Source organism: Nelumbo nucifera, chromosome 4 (assembly GCF_055504915.1).
Source record: "Nelumbo nucifera cultivar China Antique chromosome 4, China Antique-T2T, whole genome shotgun sequence".
Classification (NCBI taxonomy): Eukaryota; Viridiplantae; Streptophyta; class Magnoliopsida; order Proteales; family Nelumbonaceae; genus Nelumbo; species Nelumbo nucifera.
Window position 1 is genome coordinate 289,096 of NC_142652.1, and position 9,057 is coordinate 298,152.

General features: G+C 39.4%; 1 protein-coding gene across 1 annotated transcript in view; it reads right to left on the bottom strand.

Moving 5' to 3' along the window:
- LOC104591948 (transducin family protein / WD-40 repeat family protein) overlaps window positions 1–3,970 on the bottom strand; it is a 136,468-nt gene extending 132,498 nt beyond the window's left edge. The window contains exons 1-2 of the mRNA XM_010251107.3: window positions 3,436–3,970; window positions 3,319–3,373 (exon numbers count right to left, since the gene is read on the bottom strand). The gene's annotated coding sequence lies outside the window, so the exon portion shown is untranslated. The remainder of the gene's footprint in view (window positions 1–3,318; window positions 3,374–3,435) is intronic.
- Window positions 3,971–9,057: the final 5,087 nt, after the last annotated feature.

Consider the following 9,057-nt stretch of genomic DNA (forward strand, 5'->3'; position numbering starts at 1 on the left):
AAACAAGAATCAGTCAAACAGGGCTGTTCGCACAATCCGTCCTACAAAACAGAGGTTAGATCACAATTTTCTAATTTCTATTAATAATTACATCAGATTGAATACCTATACATTCAATCTAAAAATAAAAAAACAATTATTTTACAGACCAAAAGCAATAAAATAATCCAGAAATTGCAAAATTGCAGGTTCCCTGCGCAAATCAAGATTTCGATCTCCTTTTGTACGAACAACCCATAAATCAATAAAATCATAAAGAACAATTCTAAACAATAATCATATTTATATAAAAATTAATTTCAGACTATTCACCCATAATTTTGGGAACAATTTCCCAAAACCCTTATCTGCGCAAATTGGGTAGAACGCCTTTTGCCCATTTGCGCAGGTTCAGATCTGAAAAGAATTGGTTCAAGATTTGAACCATGGCTTTGATACCACTGAAGGGATGAGAGATCCATCATATGGATGCCCAAATCTTGCGGAATAAGGAGGGCGAATTTCAAAAAAAATTTCTCTCCCTTCAATTGGGAATCGCATTCCCTATTTAGAAAATCATATTTTCAATGATCAATCTTGAACCATGAATTGAACCAGTTCTGAACAAAAGTAGTAGGAGAGGATTATACTTGATACGGAGAAATAATATCTTCCAACGAAGGTGTTCACGCCCAAGGAAGGATCCAAAGATTGCTCCCACTGAAAATGGCGCAGTGTAGGATGGAGCAGAATCAACAGTGTTCTTCTCCAAGAACCTAGTCCTTCGCAAGAAATAGCAGGATGGCATGTGAGTAGAATCACCCACTCAGATGAATTCTCAGATTGTCCCAACATACCTAGGTTTTGACCCCAGCTAAGGATCTCACTGATTGGTACATCAAAGACAACCCAATCCGACACCTAGTGTAGTATCATAATCGAGTATAGGAGTCAGGTGTAACTTTCCAGTTTTGCCCATTAATCTCCAAGGTCCAGGGCAATACTGGAAATCTGGTCCGGTTCAAAGATTCAATTAATCCTACTCTGCATGTGCCTAGGGTCTCACCCTGGCGGCTGAGACAGGCCACCCCAACCAACTTGGTGGCGCATCAGTGTCAGCCTTATCAGGATAGGTCTCCCCAGACCGACCCACTGGCTGTGAACATTCTAAACTAACACGAGTCTCATTATGTGTCCAGTTTATGGGGATTACATAGAAACACACCAAAGGAACATGAATCAAATATGTACTTTATTCATTTACAATAAACTCATAATGTACATCATTCTGATTGAAGCAAAGAGCATACAAAAACTGTCTAACATTATCCATCAATGGCATTCAAAGTGAGGGGAATGTGAAGAAGAAATTTACCTTTTTAAGAGTCCCAACAATCATTAAACAATGAGATCCAAGAATACCCAAGAGGAAGTAAAAGCCTCATGATGCATTTCCATACTTGCTAGCCAATCCACTTTGCCATTTGCTATGATATTACAAGAGCACACATCTTGTTTTTTTGTTTTTCTTTTGTTTTCTTTTGAATGACCCAAAAATGACTTGAATACCTTGGAAGGCTCTTGGGAAGAGAGACAATCCACATGAAATAAATGCTCATAGCAACAACATACATACCCTTTATTACTTTTGTTCTATCATGCAAGACATGTTCCAAGAGACCAATATTAAAAACAAAGGGGAAAGCATTTTATTCGTAAAAGGAAAGGATGACAATCATAGCATGAAACATAAGCATGAGTCTACCACAACTTCAAAGAAACCATTATATGAAAAATAAAGAAACAAAGATGCTAACATTGAAATGTGCAACCAAACTTCTTGAGCTAAATGACAATCCCAAAGACTTAACCTAAAGTTATGCATGCTAGCAAAATAGAAAGAAAAAAAAAACAAAGAGACAAGAGAACTATCTTATTTGTTGCAATGAGACAAGATAAAGTAATCAAAATGCAACATGTAAGTAAAAGACTAGCAAAACAAAGCTAACTTTATTCAAAAGGAATAAACAACTTGGGTACCCCATGTGGGTCCCACCTATGGTCCAAGAACTTCCGCAGTGGAGTCGCCAGTCTATGAGTGTCAAAAAATGGCTCACTTGTCACTTGGGCGGGAAATGGAGTCGCCACTCATCAAGTAAATGAAAAAGGAGGTGACAGGACCTCTGGGATTTACATCGAAAAGCACTTTTTGTCCAATAGTGACTCCAAAGCCTGAGGCACCAGCTAACCAGTCTAGGTAAGACTTGGATGGGAGAGGAAAGGGGTTAGGCACCCCTCTCCCGGGTCCAATAGTTGGTGCCCACATGGCGATCCCAAACTAGGATAAACACAATAAAGATGATTATTCGATGAATCAAAACCAATAAATAACAAAGCAACACAAGAGAAACAACATGATCACATTTTTATATTATCTCTTTTATTATTTTATTTATTTATTTATTATGCTTATTATATTTATATATTCTTTTTTGGTTTATTTACTTATTTACATTTTTTCCACTTATCCCTTTCTCCTTTTTTATTCATTTTTTTATTATATTTTTTATATTTAATAACCCAATCTCTTCCTTGCTGCCTTAGAAAATCTGAATCAACTAAGCCAATTTCCTTCATTTCAATCTTTTCCATTTGGTCCACTCCTTTTATTTCCCCCTTTTCTTTTTTTTCTTTTCCTTTTTTTATATGACCTTTATTTCATAGCTTAGGATTTTACCTTCGCCAATACTAGTTATTTCTTCTGTTATTTTCTTTTATTCCATATCTATACTACTTTCTGCTAACACCCCCTTCGATTTAAACCCTTCTCGCATTGTTGTCACTCTTCCAAACTAAACGAAGACTTTCAATCTCTAAACTTCATCCATTTTCTTCTTTCTCTACCACCTTACTCATGAGTATGTTTATTCCCTTAGGAATTTTACTTATCAGCAGGATATTTATTTACAAAAGAAAACTCAAACAAGATAGTAAAACCTAGGCTAACAGGAGGACTTTATTCAACATAATATGAGAGACATTAACAGTAGAAAAATACAAATCGACAGAACATTACAAGAAGATTCAAACATCAGATGACAGAGCCATACTAACTTTTAAACAAAAAATGGATTGGGATAATTAATTGAACTATGCTAATAGCTATTGCATTGATTTGCCTAGCATGATAGAATTAATTTCAGGGGTAGAATAGAAGACTATCGATGGTGATGAAGAAAAATGGCAAGAACAAGAGGAAAACCCCAAATTTATCACATGATTCATGAATAAAAATCATCTTATTCCTCAATCAAAGAGAATTGAAATCCTAAGCCTAACCTGTGATGGTACGAGAGGTACCTAGGCTGAACCAAACCAACCCCTCTACTCCCAACTGCAGATGCCGATAAAATGTCAGGAAGAAAATCAAAATACATGGAAAGGGGAAGAAATTACCTCATACGAATGTGGAGTAAGAACTATCTGCACAGGAATACCTGCGATGCTTAAGTTGTAGAGGAGAAATGAATGGTGACTGATCGAACTAGATATTGGTGAATGACTATGATCGGATCTTGGATCTCTGCTTTAATCAATTTGAAAAGTTGCCACCACCTCTGTTTAGTGTTGAGATGTGGGTGAAGAATGGACAGTGCCTTCGAATGGGAAGAAGAGGAACAATCGATCTTCGAATTTGGCCCCTCTTCTATTTATTTCATGGGAGAATAGGGAATAGAAAGAGTTGAGAGAGAGGGAGTGAAGAATGCTGCCACTGCTAGGAATTGCAGTGGCAGTTCGGGTGGAACGACAGTGGTAGGGAAGAAAGGGGGTGACAATCAGTGGAACAGTGAAGAAGAAGAAGAAGAAGAAGAAAGAAAGAAAGCAAGAAAGAAAGAAGGAGAAGAAGAGGAGGAGAGGAGAAAGTGGTCGGAAGTGGGAGATCGGCTTTGGGTTCGCCGCAGCTGCTATTCAGTGACCAAGGGAGGAAGACGGGCTACAGTAAAATCATCTCCCTCTCTGCTTTGGGCAAAGATGAAGGGGTCGATGTTTTTTAAATGGCGCCAGGGGGTGTTTTTGTAAGTTCTAGGAAATTCAAGGGTATTTTGGTAATTTTTGACAAGTTGAGATAAACCAGATCCATAGGTTGAATCAAGTTCTTGGGTCAATGATGGGTGGTTCTGGGTCAAAATGTGGAGGGTTGAGATGGGTCTGACTACAAATGGGGGTTTGTGTCTATGGGCTAACGAGATTGACCGAAACAGAATCTTTTTAGATGGAAGGGTAAATGAGGATATTTTGGCTGAAATTTCATAGGGTAGGGTATTTGGGTAGTCTGAGGTGATTGGTGGGGTCAGATTGGGAAACTGGACCTGGATTTGACAGATCTAGAATCTGGTCAATTTGGGACCTTGAAATGAAATCTTGGTGCAATTGAAAGGTAAACAGAGGTGTTTTGGGCCGAGATTTCACAGGTGAGTGTTTTGATGTGTTTGGAGTTTAATGAAGTGGTTCGATCAGTTCGGATGTGTCAAGATCAAGGGAATCTGGGTTTTTAGTGTTTAGGCTAATGAGAGGCATCGAAATGGAATCTTCGCTTAACAAAGAGCGGAACGGGGGAATTTTGGGTTGATATTTCAAGGGTAGGTGTCTTGGGAGCTTCTGAGTTGAGCCAAATTTGAGCCTCATGTTTTTCTACTAAGCCAAGCTCAAATGGTTAAATAATTGCCTTGGCCCAGCTTGAATCCACCCTTACACCCTAGTATGGCCACGTCCTGGCAACAAGGCACACATCGGAAATATTTCCCCATAAATTACAACATATGGTTTTGAAACAAGTCCTTGTAAGCATGGTATTTCATGTGAAATATGATATATATTGAACACAAAACACTAGACACATCCTAGACACAAGACACTATAGTCACACATCCAACCATGAATTATAACATAATGCATCAAATATGTCCTGAAGTTGTAGGGTCTTGTGGTTAGCATATCAAGATTTGTACTTGTCCCTACTTAAACCCGACAGAATTTTTATATTTTTTATGAAACTAGCAGAAGGGCATGTGTAAATATTTAATTTTGAAAGAATGTAGATGAATATCACATGCTCCTTTTAGACCTTTGATCTTTCTCAAGGTGGTTTAGAGACTAAAATATATGTAATGTAGATGAATCTCATAAAACTTTGATATATGGTGGTTTAGTGACTAAAATAGATGGAAAGTCTATGCATTTTAGTTGCATCGGAGTCAAAATTCCTATGAATATCGAACAAGTCATGTTCCTTGGGATTTTCAATGCAGGCAAGGTCTTGCTAGCAGTTTTCCATCCATAAATAAGGGTTCCACAGGACACAATCTATCCAACTGCATGGGAAAAGGAATTATAATTGGAGACTGATGTTGTCTGATCTAAGGTGTACCGAATTGAGCATGCAACAGATAATCCTGCCAACTGAACAAAGCCAAGGTGGAAGGACGGGATTATGCATCGAGGAGATTTGCAAGAAGAAGAGTCAAAGGCTGAGGATGAGGTTCGTGGGAAAGCACTTCAATGCTAAAGTTAGTAATAGGGCGAGAAGTTACCAAGCTGTAGAGGGCGAGATGATCCATGCCAAGGAGAATAGTAAGAGAGTAAGAGGGATAGAGAGTCTAGATAGTTGAAGATCCTTTGCTGTTAGGGGGATGCCTTTAAATAGGTGAGTGTCCATGTTGTAATCAGATATGTTCCTTGTGGGGTTAATGGGATGAGGCTGCCCACCGAGGTTTTCAAGAGGCTCCGTCTTCCCTGACGAAAGCACTTATCCTTAGGGGGCGGTGCTTATCCTTGTTTATGCGGGACTCCACTTCTCTCCGAGGTCTTCGGGGATGTAGTTATCCACACTTGTAGGTGAGCAGCACACTAACGTGGTCCGAGTGTCGCAGCCATGGAGGCACCCATGTGGCAACTTCGGCCAGCTAGGGCACTACCCGAACAAAGACTAATTAATAGATCTTTTTGGAGATTTCTACATTAATAGTTTGGAACATAGATTAATAGTGGTGACAACTAGGTTATGCTCTTTGATATTTTTGGCAAAGCAAAATGTGCACTCTAATGTCAAAGTTAATCTTAGAGGAGCAATCTTCCTTACTTCCTTAAGGGGAGGAGTATTTTTGTCTCCATTGCTTTTGCTTTAGTTCAAGAATTGGTCCATGACTTAGATAGGAGAGACTATGGGGGGAAATGTGATGCTGAAGCTAGGCATGGCTAAAGCCTATGGCAAGCTGTAGTAAAATTTCTTATTTTCGGTGTTGGACAGGTTTGGTTTCTCTAACACTTTGATTGATCTTGTTCGAAGAATGATAACTAATTGCTGGTTCTCTATGGTCATTTATGGCTCTCCTATTAGCTTTTTCAAGTCTACATGTGGTCTAAGGTAGTGAAACAATTTTTGTTGAAGATGTTTTCAGTAGAGGCCTTAAATTATTGTTGGAATCTAAGGGAAGAGATAATTATTTGATTCCCAAGAGTGTCACCCTTATCTCTCATACTCTATATGCAAATCGGTAAATGATGTCATCATTTTTCTCAGCATTGGAAATTAGTATGTAATATGGTTGTAATAAAGATCAAACTGATCCAAAGAAACTAGTTCCAAATTGCAAGAAAATATATATAGAAAATTAATTAGAAATAAATGGAAAACTTGTAGGTTAATAGTTGAGTTGCAACAAGTGTATGCTCTCCTTAAAACTGATTTTCCACCTCTTAGAGTATTTCCATTGGTGCAGAAGGTTTTCAGCAGTTGACCTCCAGGATACACCATCTCTCAGCCTTGGCATTGTCTGCACTCACAACCCAAAGCAACGAACCAGTTTGTTACATATGCCGAACACAATTCAACAGTGATGAAAACCATTTGGGAGAGAGCAAGAACTCAAAGAAGATAAGCCAATTTTTAGTATACAAAAATTATGGTTACCTTGGAAATTGAGCAAGCCTATTGCCACAACAAACATGTTTCCCACTAACATTGGGAGTTCTGAAAGAATGGTAAGATCCATCATATGGACGCCAAAAGGGTGCAGAATGGGTGGGCGAATTTCAAAAAATTTCTTACCTTTCTTTCAACTGGGAATCATATTCCCTAATTTTAGAATACAATATTCAAGGATCTGACTTGAATCAAAACCGAACCAGATCTAAACCAAAAGAGAAGGGAAGGGATATACCTGATCTGGAGAAACAATATCTTCCAATGTCGGTGTTCACGCCCAAAGAAACTCCCAAGAACTGCTCCCACTGAAGATGACACATTAATAGTGAAGCAGAACCAGCAGTGTTCGTCCCACGAACCAGGTCCTTCTGAAGAACTCGATGGAAGCAATGAGCACCACACACGATCAACCTTTCAACAAATATTGATATCAAGAACCTTTCTTGATCTTTCCCTCACAGAGAAAACGAATTGGCAGTAGATGGCGGCGGCTGCTGGAGGAGAGAGCTAAAGCAGAAGGTGGCGAATAGCTTTCTTCTCTCTAGGGTTTTCTCTGAGATCCTATCTCAGGATGCAGTGTGTTTTGCGAATACCCTTAAGGTTTGAATTCTTGTAATTCGAAATTAGGGTTTTCTCCTCTTTACTTAGTGATTAACAAACCTCCTAATCTCTTTAGGAGTTATCCTAAACCAAATATGTATTTGGATAAGGAGTCTTCTTAATTCTATCTGCAGATTAGATCAGCCCACTCCTGATCTTATCAGGAGGTTACCAGATTCAAATCCTAATTTGAATTTGGTCTCCATGAGTGGATAGGGTTAAGACCCAATCCTTTTGGCTTGACCTAACCTCAGAAGTGACTGATCAAATTAGCCTAGTTAGAAATGGGCTTTAGGCCCAATATGCATCAAGTGCTCAATAGGCTTCCAAACTGCTGCCCAGTTGGGCTTCTTTGTATGGCGTGGGACCGAAGCATTGATCTACACATCAGCCACATGGGTTCGGCCCAGCCTCTGTTACAAGCCCTAGCCGAATTCACTAGAAATCCCAGTGAACCCCTTGAGCCCATCACATGGATCCTTGGGCCCAACACTTACACTAAGTGGTCCCTGGGCCAAGCCATCTTATAAAAACCAAGGGACTGTGGGCAGATGCAAGATTAGCCCATCAGGTATAACCCTAAATGGCCTTATACTTAACCTCTCAGCCCATAATGATCCAAAACACTATCCAACAAGAGAGGACCTCTCCCTCGACTGCAAGGCACAGTGTTGCACTCTCCTCTAGGATGGACCCCGGGGATTAAAACCTTTTGCAAACGAGTTGAAACCGTACATATATATTATATCATTATAAATATATTTTGCAAAACAAAATTCCAACGGTTAAAATCAACTGCCGACAGTTTTGGTTTCCATCAGAGAGAATGCATCCCCGATCATTACCTTTGTCCGACAAAGGGGCTGATCTTGTCACTATGATCACCCACTCAGATGGGTTCATGAACCATCCCAACATACCCAGGTTTTGACCCCCTCTAAGGATCTCACTCAGATGGGTTCATGAACCAATCCGCCACCTAGTGCAGTATAATAGTCGAGTATAGGGGTCAGGTGTAACTTTCTAGTTTTGCCCACTCATCTCCAAGGTCCAGGGCAATACTAGAAATCTGGTCCAGTTCAAGGTTTCAAGTTGAACCCTCACTACATGTACCTCGAGTCTCACCCTGGCAGCTAAGACAAGCCTCCCAAACCAACTTGGTGGCACATCAGTGTCAGCCTTATCAGGATAGGTCTCCCCTGACCGACCCACTGGCTGTGAACATTTTAAACTAACACGAGTCTCATTAAGTGTCCAGTTTAAGGGTCTTACACAGAAATATACCACACAACATGAATCAAACATGCACTTTATTCATTTGCACTAAATGTCTAAAGTACATCAAAACTGATTGGAGTTAAGGGCATACAAACTGTCTAACAAGTTCTCCCATGATTAGGAGAGTGCAACGGTTATAAATAAATGTTAAGAAGAAGGACTCTTGATTAAAACATTAAAAACACCTTACAAATGAAAAAGAGAAAATAAATAAG